Source organism: Thermobia domestica, chromosome 18, assembly GCF_964235325.1.
Source record: "Thermobia domestica chromosome 18, izTheDome1.hap1.1, whole genome shotgun sequence".
Lineage (NCBI taxonomy): Eukaryota > Metazoa > Arthropoda > Insecta > Zygentoma > Lepismatidae > Thermobia > Thermobia domestica.
In genome coordinates this window covers 150,363,565-150,384,092 of record NC_137471.1, presented here as the reverse complement: position 1 = coordinate 150,384,092, position 20,528 = coordinate 150,363,565, and the positions used below count along the sequence as shown (strand labels likewise).

Sequence of the window (20,528 nt, the reverse complement as noted above, 5' to 3'; positions counted from 1 at the left end):
ACAGTTCACTGGTACCCTTATTTGGTTCGCAGTGAGAGAGTATTAAATTTAGTACAATATTTCGTCCCAGTCTAAATAGTGAGTCAATATATATTACAGATTGTATATAGAAACTGGTAGGTACTGAGAATAGTTGCAAACAACGAAAACAAAACATAATTAAAAAAGAACATGAGAGACAAAAATAATGTAAATATACATTAAATAATAAGTAAAACGAATATAAAGATTTATCTGCTAACATACTCCAGTAACACGAAGCTTATATATATCATATATATATATATATATATATATATATATATATATATATATATATATATATATATATATATATATATATATATATATATATATAAGTTATCTTTCAACATGCTGTCTTGAATCTTCAGCGGTTCCTTGTTCTTGATAACATGGAGAAGAATCATCAACAGAAACAACAATTTCAGTTTTGCGACATTTAGCGGCGCTCGAGCAGATTTTGAGCGCTTATTTCGTTTTCTAGTTTTTGATAAAGGTCGTTTACGAGCCATTATGTCCCAAGTAGCACAGTCACGTCATAAACACGTCTTTTTTTCGGGTTCGAATTCAAAATGACGTCTTTTGAAAATTTGAAACGTCTTTATCACGTGCCAAAATGGTAACAAAAATGACGTGTCAAACATGACCTAAATTGTACGTGTTTATCACGTGCCAGAATGGTACAAAAATCACGTATCGAACATCACCAAAAATAGACGTCTTTTTTAGGTGCTGAAAAGCGCGGACGTTCCCCGTATTGTAATTGCGAGCAGTGCATGCTGGGAATCGTGAGCCATTTGCAGAATCGTGTTTTGATGGTATTATGAGTGAATATACATAATGTGTTTTGTTGAAGGCACCTGTGATAAAGGTCAGCTTTAAGACAAGTAAGTATAATTCCTATCCTATTCCTATTTAGGTGCATTCTGTGTAAAATTCAGCAGATTGAGTATTGTAATTGTGAAGATTAGCTCCTCATACAGCGTTGCCTATGGTTTCTTATTACAGTGTATTAAAATACCGTAGAAAGAACGAGGATACCTCCATTAGGTTAACATTTGCAGACGCCTGTATCAAATTAAATATTTTAGGTAGAATACTATATAAAATATTAATAGTGAAGGTAGTAAAATGATAATGTATGTTTTATTATTCTCAATAAACCGTATATGGGAGTGAGTATGCATGGGAAAGTATGTCATTCTGTGGTGCAGTTTTACTATACAGATCCATAGATTGTAAAATGTACGAAAAGTTTGCCTATTTCATGTCGAGAACAGGACCAACCAACCTCCGCGGGGCTTCTTCTAACCCGTTCCTACTACTACTACTACTTATACTATGGATCCGTATAATAAAAACTGCACGAATTGTGGTACTATTTGCCAAGGCGAAAGATTGCTAAATACAAGGAAACAACGAGATGACAGTAAATGTATGCTTTTGGAGGCATTACTGGAACATACGGTTCTACTAAATTTTGATACATTTCTTACATTTTCAGGTTAGGTTAGAGCATTGTATTTCCTATAGCAGAATATGCACTAAATGAGGAGCTCCATTACTCCTTGCAGATTGCCTTCACGGGGATTAGTATAAATATAGAGTAGACGCATGGGGCAAGGTTCTATAACACAGGTCCCCCTTCCCACTTAATTGTAACAAAGACAGAAAAGAACGTGCCGTGCGGGGCTCTAACCCGCCTTCACTCGCTTACGCTCGCTCAACAATACATGTGAATTAAATGTTAAACTTTGGTACAGAAAAGAACATATCTAGCTGTTAACCTATATGGGGGGGACTTGTGTTCTAGAACCTTCCCGACGCGTGGCATATTAAGTACAGTGCATAAAACACGAAACAACTCTTGCTAGGTGCCCACTAAAAAGCACAAATGCATTCTATTGGAATCAGTGCAGGAGCACAGCAAGAGGGCCCGAGCGGCAACGAGGGGGTGCGTTCCTAGGGAACAGGCACGTCAGCGACGGGAACTATGCGCGTAAAGAAGAATAGTGGAAAAGCACACTTACGTTTACAATGCTTTCACTATCACTCAAAATGCGGCTTCACTCGAGCAGACGGTTCTACCAAATAGGTAAAATATTATAAGAAACATTTTTCATGAAGGAATGAGAGTGTGAATATAAGTAATTACTGTCAGTGTACAGCATATTGAATTGAATTTAACTGATCAGTGAAAGTATTGTAAATGTAAGTGTGCTCTTCCACTATTCTCGTTTAGACGTATATTCCCCATCGCTGACGCGCCTTTTCCCTACGGACGCATCCCGTCGCTGCCGCTCAGACCCTGTTGCTGTGCTCCTACCCTGACTCGTTATATATTGTTCCTGCTTTTTAGTGGGGAGTTGATATAAATTGGTTCATGTTTTATTCACTGAAATTGTTACGCTTTACCTCCACGCTGTATTTGTACTGAGGCCTGAAATCAATCTGCAAACACTAATGGAGCTTCTGATTTAGTTAATGCTCTGCTAAAAGAAATGCATTGTTCTAACCTGATATGAAACTGTAAGAAATATGTCAAAATTTAGTAGAACCGTCTGCCCGAATAATGCCCAAAATTCATTTCAATTTGCTGTGTACTGACATTAATTACTTACATTCACACTTTCATTCCTTCACAAAAATATGTTTCACATCGTATGTTACTTATGAATTTCCTGTTAGGTAGAACCGACTGCTCGAGTGAACCTCTTTGGGAAATGACCCTCGGCAACTGTTGCAATGCCAATCGTGTATGACTTCAGAGTTAGAAACAACGAGCCCTATGGAAGTTCTAACCCCTTCGCTCACTCAGTTATGTTTTGTTTAGCCTTTTGTAGCACTACTGTCTTAAATTTAGTGAAAAAAATCCACAAAATCGATGAATATTTGGTAGACCCGTTTGCTAAAGTAGTGCCCCCCTTGTATATGTGCATAATCAGTGGGAGGATATTACAGGGGCGTCATTTCAAACTTCGCTTGAGGGGGGCAAAAGCACCAGCAACATAAGATTTTCAAGTTTTGTACTAGTATATTAGTAGACAATCGATTAAAGTATATGTATTCCTCAAAGTCTTGGGGGGGCCATTGCCCCCTCCTGCCCCCCATAAATGACGCCCCTGGGATATTACTCCAGTTAAGAGCACTCTCAAACTGCAAGCATCGCCCTACACACCCTCACAAGACACTTGGCTACCGTAACTGTGCTACAGAATTCGGTGTGGAAATCATAATAATGTAACGGTTTTTTGACTGTTCGAATATTTGGTTCATTAATTGAGTAGACAGCTCCCTCGCATTTTAGATTACAGTACTTACTCCAGTGCCAGCATGTGATGATGGATACTTATCAATGTTGCCACTGAAGTTCAAAAAAATATATTCCAGCTCAATTAAGTATCCTTACATGACTATATTATTATGATTTCCACTGCTAATCGTGAAACGATTCAAAGGAAACCAAATGTCTTATTAAGGGACCGTGGTTGGGGGCTGCGCATAACAATGGAAGTCTCTTTGGGTCAAAAACCTGCTTTCAGATAGAACACCAATTCCTCTTCATTAAAAAGAAATGAAATTAAATATTTAGTTTCACGCCCCAGGAAAGGCACCGAGCCTAAGGAAGATGGTGATAATGAAATGTGAAAAATGGTGGTATGAAGAAAGTGGGCGAAAACGGGAGAATGTCGAGAAAACTCAGGCACATGGTGTTTGTCCACCACAAAGCCCACTTGGCACGAGCTGGGATCGAACCAGGGACCCCACGCACTAGAAGTGAACGCTTTACCACAGGCACTGCAGCCCCATCAGTAAAAAAAAAAACATACCTCATTGCTTCGGGGCTTACATATCTGCTGCCCCTCCCAGAGTAGGATATTTTTTATTTTTTTAAAAAATAAAACCTACCCCAGAATTGGAGCTCTTGATTTTTTCAAGCTTGTATTATAAATGTAAGATTTTTTTTTTTTTACACGTTGCAGAATTTAAATGAAGCAATACATAGCAAGAAATTGCTTGTCTTGGTGTTTTTGGTCAAAAAATGTCCGCGTTCGAAAACGCAGGTAGTCATTTGTGTTCCTTGTGTTCAAGATGCGATATTTTACGCTCTCACTCCGTTCTCAAATACGATCCCTGCTTCTTATGGGGCCGCGGTGGCTCAGTGATAGAGCGTTCACCTCTGGTGCTTGGGGTCCCGGGTTCGATCCCAGCCCCGCCAAGTGAACTTTGTGGAGGACAAACACCGTGTGCGTGGGTTTTCTCGGGGTTCTCTCGTTTCCTCCCACTTTCTTTATTCCTCCATTTCATCCATTACTCATCATCACCGTTTCCTTTAGCCTAATCGGCATAACCGTGGGACGTAAAACTCAAAGATTTTCCGATCCCTGGTTCTTGTTAACAACGGGCAGACAATAATCCATAAAATCTATCTGTCCACAAGTTTGTCAATATTTATTTTACGTATCTTTCCATTTAAGAAGTGACCATTCATGCACCGAGGTTGAGACGATTTCAGACTCTTCTTCACACCGTCCTTTACGCTGAAAATATCCAGAACAGAAAGCATGTGAAATTTATGGCTGATATTTTCCTGCCAACTCATTTTCCTCTATAAGCTCTCAGTTTTTTTTTTTTTTTTTAAATACAAAATGCAGTAAAAACTCACTTTACTGTTTACATGAAATTAAACTGCTTCATTTCATGTTAAATGTATTTAGTCGTTGTAATAAGCCTAGCTGTAAATACATGTTATTTGCCAAAATAAGCCTTGCATGTACTCCCACTTTCCAGAGCGTGTGGCCAATGCTCCTGCAAATGATGAATTGATCAACAGCAGACCACCTAGCACGGAATCTTTCTTAACTGAACTTGAAAGCCGTAACTCTGACCCCTTTCTGCTCGTCGAGCTGCTCTAGAAATATCACTGTGGAGGATGACATACATACCAAAGTTACGACAGGTGAGTTTTTTACATGTTATTTTATAATACTCATGTAAGAAAATGCCGAGTAAGAAGAAAAGAAAGAAAGTAGTAATATTTTATTAGTGCTTAACTAAAATAAAATAATTGTTGAACAAGGCAATACTTTTATGTAAACGAAATATTCAATTTAACGTTCCACGATCAGGCACTGAGGCTAAGGGAGTCGGTGATGATGAGAAGTGAATTAAATGGTGGAATGAAGAATGTGGGAAAAAATTGGAGAACTCCAAGAAAAGCCGCTTGAAGTGAGCTGAGATCGAACCAGGGGCCCCAGGCACCAGAGGTGAACGCTCTATCACCGAGCCACAGCTGCGCCAATTTTATTTAAATGTAACTGTTTCAGCAACTACCCTTGTCTTCTTCAGATACACTATTTATTTATTTATTTATTATTTTACATTTTTAAAGATTTCCTTGTTTATTAATTTTTATTCCTTCAGCAATTATTTTATTTGACTTATTTATATATAAGCAAAGCTTTAATATGGAATGTATCAGATGTTATAGTGTTCGCGCTTTTTTTTTTTTTTTTTTTGAATGGGTAAAAGTACTCCTCCCGAAAATATTTTTCTCAACAGAGGGGTAAAATATAATTTTCACCAAAGAGAAGTTTTATTTTTACTATGAATAATAATAATAATAATAATAATAATAATAATAATAATAATAATAATAATAATAACTGCCGCAACTTCTAACCCTGCTCAGAACAAATAATGTGAGGATTTTCACCCTACTGCTTGTGACAGAATTCTGGTTCTAGAAGTATTATTTTTTAAAAATACTCCAGTAACAAGTGAGGGGGCGTTTGCTCACAATTTTTTATTTTTCGGAATACATAAGTTATACACCATTTTGTTTGTAATTTTCACTTTATTTTTTGTCATATTTTGAAATGCTAATATATGTTTCGTCTTGCATCATAAATTTAACTTACCAAATCGTATCCAATCAGGATAAAATTTCTTATCACAGTAGAAGGATACCTTTTCTGGTTAGTTCCACCTGTCTACAGCTTGTCAGATTGCTGCATCCGATAGCGCAGTTCTGTCACGATATGTAAATGCGGAATTTTGACTTCATTTTGGTCGTTGTCTAGTTGTGTTTGATAAATGAGTAGCTATATTATTTTATTATTAGAAAGTTCTTTGTTTCATAGCATAAAAACTATTCTTACTACATCAGTCTGCATCAGTTATGATCCCAGTCCCCGCAAAGTGAACTTTGTGGTGGACAAACACAGTGTGCGTGGGTTTACTCGAGGTTCTCCCACTTTCTTCATTCCACCATTTCATTCAGTCTTCATCATCACCGTCTCCTTTAGCCTAGCCGACATAACTGTAGGACGTAAAACTCAAAGTTTTTTTTTCTTTTTTGCATCAGTTGTAATATCGTATCAATATACTTGATCGTCACTTTTAGCTCACATCCTAAAGTTGGTCTTAGAGTGGCATTTTATATTATGAGAACATACGTAATGTAGGCTTCTATGAGTGTTTCAGAATTATTTGTCATGTACCTGTATATATAAAGTTTTATACCCCCCAACTTGTTTGATCCTCCTGAAGAATCAGAGTTAACAGCTGCAATAAAATCAAAAGTTAAGCTATTACAGAATAACTAAAATTAATGGTAGTTTAATTTCGCTGTATGGAAGGCCGTTAAAAGTGGATTTTTGAGAATAAGTGACTTCATGCAAGCGAGTGCAGTAACTAATCGTTTTATTGCGTATTGATTGTAGTTGCACATGACGTATTGTAATTATTTTTTAAAAATTTTCTCCGCACCTGAAAAATTGCACTATGATTGTTCATGATTTTTTTTTCTGTTTCAGTGTTCCTATTTGTCATCGTTGGGAGGAAAGGGGACCTTTCTCTGATGCTTGGTTTGCAAAGAGCTGGCGATGAAATTTAACTCCCGCGGAAAAAAGAGGAAAGTTCACGTTGTGCAAACTAGCCTTAAAGACACTTATCATTCGTGAGTAAAAATAAAGATCTTCAAATGAACAATTGCCACAAATCTTCAAAACGTTAGTAGAAAGATATTCACTTCCATCTGCCTTGTTGTTTGAGGATGAAAAGGATTCGGCATGCTTGAAACATGTTGACCTGTTCCTCCTCGCTTTGTTGGAAATCAAGGTAAAGGCATCTCTTTCGAAAACTAAAAGATGGAAGAAACTGCTACTGATATAATAGACGAAGAAGTGGGATATTTACCGCAGTCCCCATTTTTAACCTACTTAAGCACGTGAGGCTTTTTTGATATGATGCTGTATTTCTGTACTTTCAATAACTATGAAAGGTGTTTTCCTTCATACGAAATTTATAGGAAAATTTAATTATTTTTATTTTATATTATTAAAAGATCTCTGTAAGTTTTAGATTATAACCAACAGATATGCATTGTCTACATATTTCTTGTTTGTATTACAAATAATATAGACAATCAGTGTTTCTTGTTGCATTACAAACAGTATGAATATTATTTTATACGACAAAACGTGCACATTGTACATATAACTAATAAATGTAGAATTCAAATTAATGGTTATGTGTTTTCGCTTTCATCCCTCAGAGATTAATTAATTTTAAGATGTACTTTCTTTTTCGATTTTTCACCTCCAAAATAAAGGTGTCTTAAATTGGAGTTATAAAAGTTTAGTCCTGAATTTTGCACTGTCAATAAAACCCATTGTTCTTGTGCGTGCGAGTGTGTGTTGGATGTGGGTGGTTGTGTTTGTGTGTATGTGTGCGCATACTAGCGTAATAATGGATAGCTATAAAATTTATGGAAGCACGTGTTGTACCGTAATTTCATTAAGAAGAAGGTACTAGTAAATGCACATGAATAAATTCCAGTGACGAAATGAGTGGATTCTTCTTAGTACTAAGGGCCGCGGTGGCTCAGTGGTAGAGCGTTCACCTCTTTTGCTTGGGGTTCCGGGTTCGATCCCAGCCCCCGCCAAGTGAACTTTGTAGTGGACAAACACCGTGTGCGTGGGTTTTCTCGGGGTTCTCCCGTTTCCTCCCACTTTCTTCATTCCACCATTTCATTCATTTCTCATTATCACCGTTTCCTTTAGCCTAACCGGTATAAGCGTGGGACGTAAAACTCAAAAATTTCATTTCATTTCATTTTCTTAGGACTGTAAGTACAATGTTCCTTTATTTTTCCATTTCATTCTTTGTTTTTACCATGTTTATTCGTCTTTTCTCATTCTTAAGTTATGTAGGGCATTTTTTTCGCCAAGGGTGAGTCTTACATTCGAGGGTTTTTTTTTTGTTATGTTTTTCAAGTCGATCCAATGCGTCTCGGTTTTCTTTTTAATGTATGGCTTTAAATTTATCCTTTCGTGGAGCAAGCGCTGCCGTTTCTTTCCTGTTGCATTAGGTATATAATTATTCCTCTACAGCTATTGTATATTCGTATCTTAATGTGTAGGTAAATATACCACACATTAAGAGGCGAATATGTACTATTCAATAGGCTAGTATCCAAATACTAAAAAAATAGAAATCAACAACACTAGAGGTGGTCAATTGGATATGGAAATCCCCAATGCATAGATAATACGAACCTTCGGAGAAGCGAAATTTCCAAAATCTTGGTACAGACCAATCAAATAGACCACAATACTTTGACGTTCCCCAATGTGTGCTTCCGAAAGAGGGTGGTGATGCATTTCCCTGTGGCAAGATCTAGGGTTCTTAGGGTCTATCCTGATCTGTTATTTATTACAATAACCAAGTGGTCTTACTTATCTGGTATAGGAGCTTGTAAATTATTATGCAAGTTACAACACAATGGTGAAAAATCAAGCAGCAGCCACGAGGCTAAATTCATTTTCATTATTGTTTTTACTTATAATAAACGTTGTCCAGTTGTTATTCCTAGACTTTTTATTTAACCCAAGAAAAGTGTTGCGGCCAGAGATCAGTTCAGAACTGTCAAAATAAAAAAAAAAAAAACGCAGTTAAGAAGAAAGAAAAAGTGATATTTTCTTTTTTATCATTTTTTTAAAAAATGTGTTGTAAGCTGTGTGTTTTAGAGTAGATATTATTATTATTATTATTATTATTATTATTATTATTATTATTATTATTATTATTATTATTATTCAGTTCCATATGTCCAAATAATCATAAATTGATGTGTATCCAGTGTTGACATTAGGAATCTCAATCTATGTATAGTAGGATCTCGATTATCCGACACAGTTTCAGGGTTATTTGTTTCAACCACTATTCAACCGATCTATTTCAAAATTTACGGGGCCAAAACTAGGTAGCCCTAGTAGCCTAACCTCTAACTTTGGTGCAAAACGGTTGAATAGGGGCTGATAAATAGCCTCAAAAGTGTGGCGAATAATCGAGGTAGTACATGAGATTGAAATTCCTAATGTCAAAACTGCGGATGCACATCAATTTCTAATGGTTTTGACATTTGGAACTGAACAATCCTGTCAGACTTCCATGACATTTGAGGCAGCGAGAAGCAAAGGGGTGTAAGTGACATTTTCAATAGAGTATGTATGTATCTAAAATGGATTCTGCACAGCAAAATATACAAACTGTATAATGAAGTTCGGCGTAGAGCATTCATGGGTAGACTTTCTATTGGACTGCGACGAGCTTCACCATCCAGTTTGTATATTTAGCTGTGCAGAATCCATTTTTGAGACATCCATTGCAAATGTCACTTACACCCCTTTGCTTCTCGCCGCCTCATTTCGAGAACGCCCCCCCCCCCAACTCACATGAAGGGTGTGAAAAAGACGTGATTTACACGTGAAAATCACGTAAAAAAGACGTGATTTACACGTCATTTCTATGACGTGTAAAAGACGTCATAGAAATCACGTCATATTCTATGACGTGTAAAAGACGTCATAAAAATCACGTCATATTCCCGGACATTTCCACGTGGGAAAAGACGTGTAAATCACGTCATGTTCGGTGTATTTTACGGTGTTTTACACCAAAAAAAAACACGTCTTTTCGACGTCGGTGTGCCGCTTGGGGTATTTGCAGTATATCAGCTCACGCCTGATTGGTAACACCTTCAACTCGTTAGCTACACTGCAAAATAGGTGATAGTAGGACCATGTAGTTGTAGAACATCCCGTCGAAAATGCGAGTGGCGCTAGCGTACAGATGTTCCTTTTAAAATGTTAACACTTTGCGCATTTATTCTCGAAATACATAAAGTACGTTGGTAATACATGATGAAGTATAATATCGAGAGGAAGAAGACATTTCAGTGTTTAGAACGATATATAAATGTTGAAGATCGCTGGCCTCTTTCGACAAATATAAGTAATCAAAAAAACGGATTTGCGCTGTGGCGTGCAGTTTAGTTGCCTTTTTTCATTCCAATATCTAGTTCTTAAGATAATTAAAAACAAATCAAGCTTCAAGAAAAATTTAATACCATTTCATTCTAATTAATAATAATCAGGGAATAACATATTCAAGTTTCGGAAGAAAATTTTTATTAATTATTTACTACATTGGAACGAATTTTAATTAATTATGAATTAATTATATAAGCGCATATTGATTATATCAGCATAAAATTAATCATTACTACTATTAAATATATTGCTATAATGTTACATACTCAGATCATTTCGATAAATTGCGTTCTTTAGTAATTGTGAGTAGAGTGCCAACGCCCTTAACCAACTGTTACAAAAAAAAGAACAATTACTAAAGAAAGATCTATATGTACCACAGAACATTGATTATGTGCACAATTAACACAAAATGCGGGAATGTATAATTTCAGTTGATGTACAGCAGTGGTGTAGCCAAAGGAGGTGTGAACATGGTCGAGAACCCCCTTCATCCTCAGAGACCAATTACCGTTAAGACAAAAAAACTTGTTATCATAACATTCCAATGTTATAACAACTTCATCTCCTCCCCCATTCAAAGGTATTGGTTATCCTGGTGGTGTACAGTGTGTATCATACGTATACCACATAGATGCTGACCTATGTACATTTTCCTTTTTTCACTATGAGGTACACTTGCGAAGAAAATGAAAACAATATATGTTGTTAGGGACCCTCTCAAGAAAAACTGGCAAAAAATTGTGGGTGTCCCAGTTAGTCTTCTACTAATTTTGTTTTTGAAAATTTAAAAAAAAAAACCAATTTTCAACCTCAAAATATTAAGAAAATATTGTCCGACTTTTTTCTTGCTGAGAACACCTAACATCTTTTTTTCATGCAAATCAGTTGAGCCGTTTAGGAGAGAAAAAAAATAATTTCAATTTTCCTTCCCCCCTCCTAACACCCCTCCAAAAGCGCTTGGGGGCTGAAACTTTTGGAAACCGAGTTTCTCATAATAAATGTTAATCGATACTGTAAATTTGGGGGCGCGGACAAAATCCAAGCGGATAAACTCCAAGAGGACAAAATCCAAGCGGACAAAATCCAAGCTAAATTCTGACAAGGTGGACAAAATCCAAGCGGATAAAATCCAAGGAACAGTATCATGTTCACAGCTGTGATATGTTCCTGTGAACTTTTAATTAAATTATATGTTTGTTTCTTTCTTCAATTGTCATGCATTCTAAAGTTTTATCTGTAATTCTTCAATTTATTGAAATGACATTTCATTTACTTTTAAAGAACTAAGAATCCAATAAAACATGGATGATTGTCACAGTAAGAGTGCAGATGAGCTTTAATTACTTATCACATCCATATGAAAGTATGTAAAAATATTATGTGTGTCCAAATACATTATAAAAGTATGTATTTTCTTCTCAATATATATACAGTATAACACATTTAAGACCTCAGCATATTATTGTGAGACCAATCATTGGAGTATTTTAAATCAATTCTTATGAGGTGGCATACAGAAGTCTTGATTTTTTTGTTGGTAGTGTTTTATGTATATTTCGAAACAAATAATTATGAAATATGAAGTGCGTATTTTTAACAATGTAATAATGGGTGTGAATTAAATAATGTAAAATTGTTATCTAGAAAATCGAAATGTGAAAATGTGTCTAGACAAACTAAATGAAAATGTATATATTATTGGTTATTTTAACAATTGTAACTGAAGTAGATACTTTGAGGGTAGAGAAGTATTTTTTATATCTAAATTATATCTTTTTAATTTTATTTTTACTTTAATTCTCAATAAATATAATAGAATTAAGTAAGTAGTGTACTCTTTTTAAGACTGGGCTTCTTTGCTGTTATTTGTTATCTCTGATATTAGCCAGTGCTTTCATTTTCTGGTTAATTTATGTGAGTATACTCTTTTTAATCAAAATATTTCTGATCATCCAAAATTGGATTCACCTGGGCATGTTGTAGCAGTGACCAGACTATTTTATGAGTAATTAAAGCTCATCTGCACTCTTACTGTGTCAATCTTATATATTTTATTGGATTCTCAGTTCTTTAAATGTAAATGAAATATTATTTCAATAAATTGAAGAATTAAAGATAAAACTTTAGAATGAATTACAATTGAAGAAAGAAACAAACATACAATTTAATTAGGGTGTTCACAGGCACATACCACAGCTACGCACATGATACTGCTCCTTGGATTTTACCCGCTTGGATTTTGTCCGCCTTACCAGAATATAGCTTGGATTTTGTCCTCTTGGATTTTGTCCTACACTAGTAAATTTGGTGCAGATATGCTTGGGGGAGCTTTCACATCCTTATTCCGCTAAGCCCTTTTTTCCAAAGTAACTGTAACGGTAACGCGTCACAAATTTCTAAGGAATATACCTAGTTTGCTTTAGTTTCTTTTGCGTTACATTTCGGACGAGTAACTATTATATGTATTGTTTTCCGGAAACTAATCTTTATTTTCTTTCCTGTTGTAAATCTCTTAGAATGGAGCAATGGAGCATCATGAACTGTGAATGACCAACAGTCACCGACACACAAAGAAACAGATAAGATCTTAGGGCCACTTGCTGGTTCCAGAAGGGGAGTATAACCTCAGGGAAATCACGTGTACTGATTGCAAGCCAAGCACCTGGAAGATTTTGTAGTAGATTTTTTCAGCTCTAAATCAATACATTCAGTGAGTGAACTGCAAGTGCAATGATAGTCTAGCTTTCCTTAACGAAAATATTTGAAAAAATACTTTTTCTTAAAAACTGAGGATGAGGACATGATTTAAAAGTAAAATGTCTGAAGTGTACCGGCGGGAAATATTTATCAATAGGCAGGAGTTCGTCTACATAATTGAAGAAACATCTGAAGCTTTTATTATTATTATTATTTCTAGAGTATACCGAAACAGTACCCACACAAGCATTGCGGATAAAGCTATTGTCCAAATGTTAATAATTTCTTTACACGTGCTCTTACTAATACTATATTAATACTTTCTTCAATACTTCATTCTTGTTTAGTGCTATTCTGATTATACTTATGGAGATTTGTTTATATGGAGAGATATGGAGAAAAAAGATTCCATTTTCTCAAGAAATTAAAAAAACGAAATGTATATTGAGAGTGGGTGAAGTAGGAAGTGTCGATATAGGTGAAGTTATATGTCGATTGGTTATCGTGACAATAATATAGTGATTTTCTACTATATACTCTTTCAACTTGAATAAGTAGGTTTTAAGTTAATCATCGAAACGTAAAAACTTTGACGTAAACAATATTCTAAAATGTTTTATAGGATATGATTATCCTTATAAATCAATAATTAAGAATCGTGGTTAATATATACAGTGGCGTATTTACGATTTTGTTTCGGGGGGCTTTGCCTGAAAATGTGAAAATTCTGCAAGATATTACATATACTTTATTATAGTAAGTAAGATTTCGGGGGGGGGGGATTAAGGCTGGAAGCCCCCTAAATACGCCACTGTATATATATATGTACTTTTCAAAATATTTTTTTTGTAAATAAACATGTTTACAATATGCTATAACAACTACTAATAGTGCAACACAGACACTGTAAAAAAAAATCCCACAATTTTTGGATCTAAATATCCAATATTTTTCAATCAAAAATTTTCTTGTATGCCTTATATCTGGAGAACTACATGCAGTATAGATATACCCAAACTATCTCTTAACTCAGTATAATGTGCTCATTCCGTAAAAAATAACGAAAACTCAATTTAGAGGCCGTTCAAAAATTTTGTGATCCCTGATCCGAAAACTAATTATTAGCCAAGATCGCAATCCTTTGATGCGTTTTTTTAATCATTCCTAAAGTTCTTGAATAAGATCGCAATCTTTTGATCATTTTTTGGGATAATCCCTAAAAGTCATGTACGCGTAAACTGCAACGACTTTTAATTACTTCTTTCCACACACACACACACACACACATATATATATATATATATATATATATATATATATATATATATATATATATATATATATATATCTATATATATATATATATATATATATATATATATATGCGTGCAACAGGAGTGCAATTGTGACAAAATGTGTGGGAAATGTGCAGAAACTTCCAAAGGTGCAAGTCGTGGACATTTCTCACACGTTTTGTACACGCTTCTCACTCCTTCTGTTGCACACATATATAAATGTAAAAGATGTGATCAAAAGTTGCAGTTTACGCATTTTTTTTTACAGTGCAGTATAGCATTTCAATAGTAGTGCATGTTTTATTGTTGCTATTAGTGTAGATGTGTTTGATGGGTGCCATAATTAACGCTGATGAGCAAGCCTAAACTGTCCGCATGAAGGGATATAGCAGCGCTACTATTATCAACCTACAGTTCTAAACATTTATTACGATCGGGAAAAATCAGAATGTGTAATAATAATAATAATAATAATAATAATAATAATAATAATAATAATAATAATAATAATAATAATAAAAGTAGTAGTAGTAGTTTTAGTAGTAGTAGGAAAAATTTAATGAAAAGAATGTTTTTTGTATATGATTATATTCAAAGTTCCGGACATAAAAGTGACGCGTTACTTGTCTTGCTTTCGAAATAGGGTAACAGTTACTTTTCTAGGGGAAGTAACGTTCCCTTACTGTTAACGATATGCAGTAAGGGAAAGTAAAGTAACTTATAGCGCGTTACATTTTTACAAGTAATTTACCCAACACTAACTCAAAGCCTCAACAAGTCTTCGATTGGTACCTGAAACAAGCTTTCGGAAAACTGATTCCATGCAATTTTCCAAAAGTAGATGTGACAAATGCATTCACATGATAGTGTTTCATGAATAGTGTAAATAAAATTTTGTGAGAATAGCGTTCTATAATAAAATGAGTCTTGCAACTATTTGAACGACCCTTGTCTTTGTTCCCCTCACAACTGATGGTATATGCCCAAACACACACACAGATACACATTGACGATTTCAGAAAAGTCTCCCCGGAGAAACTGAATAAGCAACGAGTGTAAGTAGTACAGTACTACTAAAATACTGGTTTTCCAGAGGTTAAGCCCAATCAGAGAAATGCCCACGGGAATTTCGTCGTTCTGGTGCAGTATCTTCAGGCCACACCATGAAATCACTGCTCACACAATATTAAACACTAGTAGTTTAAGCAGTAACTCCCGCGGTGTTTTTCCAGGGAGGGAGGCTGACAAACAAGCAAAATTGCAAATACAAATCCCTTGAAACACACAATATAAGTTCTACTGCATGTAAAACAATTACTTACGCTCATGGCTAAGTTTACTACAGTAATGTGTGTGAATAAGCAAATATGTTTTGATATGTATTCAGAGGGATCGAACCAATTTTGATAATCCAGGGGGCAATGTCCTCCTTGACTCCCGTTGCAGGTGGGCATGAAAGTAGGGATATAATTTTTTGGTAAGGTATACGCGCAACTGTTTTCAAACGTATAATGTTACCCATCATCCCCTTATATGCTTCTTCTTTCATAAATTAAAATGGGTGAGTAATATAGTTATCAACTCTGAAAAAAAATTACCGGCACCCGCTCAAAATTTTCTGTGATATAGGTCTAAGTGAAAAGTCTCTCTCTTCGAACCCATCCATGGGAAGGATATGTACTATCCTGGACAAAATGCATTAGGATTTAGATTTCTGGGCTATCGGCATTTAAGGCCATTTAGCCCTTCACGTTTTGAGGGATGACGTCCCTCGGCGAGCACACAATCCGGGAAAAGGGAAGGAAGAAAGGATTGGGAAAGGAAGGAAGTAAAGAGCGAAAATTTAAGTGTAGTTCTACTCAAAATGTAGACAAGTTGATTGCTCGTGATGATAACAATGTTCGTCGACCTCCACGCACAGCGTATTCTCAACGCGCACAACCACTTATAAAGCGTGCAGTAGGAAATAAGTTGAGAATAAAAGGAAAGTGCTTTGGTAAGCGTAATTCGGAACGAACTAAACTCGGTCAAAGACGAACTACATGCAAATTAAAGTCGAGCTATAGGCGAGGTTATTTAGAGTCAAACATGCGGAGGAAGTATACATCGACTCCGAGGAGCACTAAAAAGCTTAAGCGAAAACACGTACGAACATTGTATAGTAAACTACATGGCAAAATATAGTAATAGTAAGAGCAAACCTAAAAAGAAATTTATGACAGGTATCGCAATGAAGCGTAAATCCAAACGTCGTAAAGGAAGGCGTGTCATTACGTGGAAGTTTAGTAAATACGCTGTGAAAAGGAGAAAAGATCCGAAATTAAGCAAACTAACTGGAAAAGTACACGTAAACCTGCTAAATTACAGCTTACAAGCGTAACCGGCACAGATGGAAAATTAAAATCCTAGCACAAAAAGAGCGTGAACTTCATCCGAACTCGGGCTGAATCCCGGAAGAGATGAGAAATCAGAAATACCGGATTTGAACTTTTAAACTTTTAGATTATGAAAAAAGGATTATTGTTTATTTATTTGATTATTTCCCCGAATTTCGAAGGTTACTTTTCAGAATCAAAGTGTGTGCCCACCGCCACTGACGCACCAGTCCAAGAAACCATCAATATCGCTCTACAATCAGGTACGTTCACTTAGATGTCATGTTTTATGGTTTCCTTACAGCTTTTGGAGATGAAAGATGAATGTGGAAAGGAGAGGAAGGACAGCATTGGAAATTTTAAACAGGTAATTGATTTAGAACGCGATTTCGGACTTTGAAATTGTAATAATACCGCACCACTTTTGAAAAGTATGACTATCCCGTTTTGGATGCGGACTTTCAGTATCGATTTCTTATTAGGATTTTGAAGTTTTGTATTTTTTTTTCAGATCTTTTCAGTTTAGGGAACCATAGTTCATAATAAAATTTTATTATCAAATTGTGTTTGAGTTTTTAATCATTCTACTTTAAGTTTTATATTAACATTTAGCTGTTCCCATACAATGAAGCATTTAGAGACATGTTAGGCAATTAGAGATAATTACGAACATAATTAGAGATATACTAGTAATAACTACAATTAATCATAAAGTTAAAATTTTGGGTAATTAAAAAAATGTGCTCTTCAGATAGTGAATTTTTTCATTTGATGTGATTGTATAATGAGAAAATATGCGAAATTTATAATGTAAGATTAAGTCGCTGTAAAAATACTGTAAATTAAACACAATTTAGTATAATATTGAAAGTAATTGACAATAACCTTGAATTTGATAAAGTTGTTCGTTGATTTATTCGTCGTTCGTTATATATATGCCATCTACTATTAAAAGTCAATGTGCATTCAATGTGACTAATGATACCTGATGTTAATTGACTTCAGAGAAAGCGATATTATAAGTTAAGAAGAGTTGAAAGTTAAAATATAGTTCATCCCCTAGGGACATTCCTACTTTCGTTATAAAATTAAAGTGATGAAACCAGTGCGACGCCTGGTTGGGTCCTAGCTAATGTGCAGATTCGGCAATTGATTAAAATTTCAAAATTTTGTTCCAACTTTTAATGTTTGGCATAAATAGAGAAAAGTATAATAGTAATAAAATTGATGTTCGGATTTTAGATTTTGATATAATAATTAGTTTTGATTTGGATTTATAGAAAATAATTAGAGTTTTGATTTTGATTTAGAGAAAGTAAAATAAATGTTATTCTTTTTTATGTTTGAAAATAACTCTTGTATTCTTGTGCCGGGAATCTTCTATTTTACTTATGCCTTTCGAAGCCCGCCGGAAAAATCAAGCTAGACGCATTTGAGCTAAATCCTAAATAAAATCAAAAACGTACATAGTTTATGTTCGAATATAATACATTACAGGTTTACATTTGTAAAATTTTAGGGTAATAACCATTCTCATTATTTGTTAGTTTACATAAGTCTCTATATAAATAAAACAATATCGTCGAGCATCCATATTTTAAATATGTTGAACAATTAGTGAGAAATGTGTAACCAATAATAAAGAAATAATTATTTTATCAAGATATGAACTACATAAGAATTGTATGGATGGTATCAATCTTATTATTATTATTATTTGGTATACAGCTTGTCTATGTGTGCCATGTCATTTCCAAATTGTAGGCTACTAACTTACGTTCATGATATCTCCCATACCTAAATATTTCTCGTGAAGTATTGCTTTTAACCAACAAAATTTCCGAAACCATGTAACCGTATTATCAATCTGAGCCAGTTAATTAATGAAAAATTGAGCATTACCTTTCTGGCCGAACTGAATTTAAACTTTTTGTTGTTAATTGTTGGGAGTCATTAGAATACGACGCGCAAGTCTCCTGAACTACTATTTTTTTTTAGCGTTTCTATAGTACTTTCAAATGCAGGATCTCCTTCTAGTGCTAATTCTGGTTTCACCCTATCAACGTTTAGTTTCACATCCAAAGAGCAAGTAGCTGTATCCATGTCCACTGATACCTCTCCTTCGGTTGTAGATAATATTAACTCTTTGTTGTCATTCATTAGTTCGTATGTCCACCCTCTCCCTTCGAGCGGATCATCATGAGGTAAGTCATAAGCAATTTCTTCTTTACACATCAATTCCAACTTAACAGACGCCTTACCAGCCATTGTGAATTGAAATATAATAAGAATTTAACACTGTTCTTATACTCCCCTTATATTTTACGTTGCCAGTGTTACTGAAATAATTTACAAGTACTTTCACAAAAGCAATTTTATATTTTCAATCTTATTCTTCTTTATCAGCCACAATTGTTCTCTCGACAATTGATTGTTTGCTTGTAGTAAGCATCACAAAAGTTTTGCACAGTAACATTATACCTGTATTGAACAAGAATATCGGCAATTTAGAAACGTAATAAAACGTGTAAAATGTAAATATTAGAATAGTTGAAAAATGATAAAAAGTTACAAGATGTGTATAAAGTCACAAAACAGATAGAAAGTAGTAAGTATGTTAAAGCGAAAATACGTAAAAAAAAAAGAAAAAGAAAAAGAAGTGTCGCAAACGGGAAAAAGTCAAATTTCTTCTCTTCGTAAGTTTGGTTCCTGAAAAAAAGAAAAAGAGAAAGAAAGTACTGCTCTTTTTCATTTAAAGTTTTCCATTTTCTTTTTCCACCAAAGTTGAAGAAGTTTTTTTTTGTTTTTTTTTTCTATTTCTTTCTCACTTAGTTCCCTTCCATTTACATTAAAGCCTAGCCTCCAAGCTAATTTAACCAAATTTCCTTCTTTTTTAATTTCATCGATCCATTTCCATTTTTCCCTGATTTTTTTAGTTTCTTCATATTTTAACAATAAGTGTTCTAATGTTTCATCTTGTTTAAAACATAATTAACATTTTTCGTTCATTTCTTTAAATTTTTTTCAATCTTACCAATGTGTCAATGATCACTGACCTAGCTTTGAAAAGTAAAATGCTTTGTAAATCATTGTTCATATAATTTATTTTCCCATAACGCGTTTTATACGTTTATATTCCTTTCAAACTGCTCTTTTTGACAACTTCTTCATAACACTTTTCCTGCGCTTTCTCTTTAATTGTTTCTTCTGTAATTTTTTGGAGAGAAGTATGGTACAATAGGAATAGGTCAGAATAAGGAGAGAATTTCGAACAGATAAACGGGGCTGAAGGCCAAGTTCAACAGAACAAGAGGTAGAGAAAAGTGAGTAGTGTAAAATGACTGGGAAAAAGTGTAGAAAAAAGAAAAGAATATATGAACGTGTAAGGAGGAAAAAAATGTGCAAGTGTAGTAAATATGTATAGAAAACCCCACACAACTCTCGTCATCATAGGACACAAAAAGCACGATGCACTCGCCATAACATCCACTCTACTCGATATTTCAAGGATACTCTCCCATCAATTATAGATGGTACTTGCAATCATATATACGATCAGGTTTTAATATGATACAGAATAATTGCTTAGTGAAAAAATTAGTTCTTCTTCTTCTTCTTCTTCACAAATATAAAGCCCGACCTAACAAAGACCATTGGAAATTTATAATGTGTTTAAGGCCACTGTTGTATACTTGTTGAAGGCATGAGCTACCATTGACTAAATATTATTATTATTATTATAAATAATAATAATAATATGCGAAACAATGAACGAAAAGTGGTTGGTGTGTTATCTTTGT

At 34.6% G+C, this 20,528-nt stretch overlaps 1 long non-coding RNA gene across 1 annotated transcript; it reads left to right on the top strand.

The window, feature by feature from the left end:
• The first annotated feature begins 801 nt into the window (after positions 1–801).
• Positions 802–7,597, top strand: LOC145674822 (uncharacterized). The gene is made up of 3 exons (XR_014129039.1): positions 802–908; positions 4,813–4,981; positions 6,840–7,597. It is a non-coding gene; the product is annotated as an uncharacterized LOC145674822 (long non-coding RNA).
• Positions 7,598–20,528: the final 12,931 nt, after the last annotated feature.